Here is a 484-nt window from a genome sequence, read left to right as displayed (position 1 = left end):
CCCTAACCCTAACCCTAACCCTAACCCTAACCCTAACCCTAACCCTAACCCTAACCCTAACCCTAACCCTAACCCTAACCCTAACCCTAACCCTAACCCTAACCCTAACCCTAACCCTAACCCTAACCCTAACCCTAACCCTAACCCTAACCCTAACCCTAACCCTAACCCTAACCCTAACCCTAACCCTAACCCTAACCCTAACCCTAACCCTAACCCTAACCCTAACCCTAACCCTAACCCTAACCCTAACCCTAACCCTAACCCTAACCCTAACCCTAACCCTAACCCTAACCCTAACCCTAACCCTAACCCTAACCCTAACCCTAACCCTAACCCTAACCCTAACCCTAACCCTAACCCTAACCCTAACCCTAACCCTAACCCTAACCCTAACCCTAACCCTAACCCTAACCCTAACCCTAACCCTAACCCTAACCCTAACCCTAACCCTAACCCTAACCCTAACCCTAACCCTAACCCT

Source organism: Dipodomys merriami, unplaced genomic scaffold, assembly GCF_024711535.1.
Source record: "Dipodomys merriami isolate MVZ:Mamm:240054 unplaced genomic scaffold, mDipMer1.0.p SCAF_1136, whole genome shotgun sequence".
In the NCBI taxonomy this organism is placed as follows: domain Eukaryota; kingdom Metazoa; phylum Chordata; class Mammalia; order Rodentia; family Heteromyidae; genus Dipodomys; species Dipodomys merriami.
Note: the sequence above shows the minus strand (reverse complement) of the source record.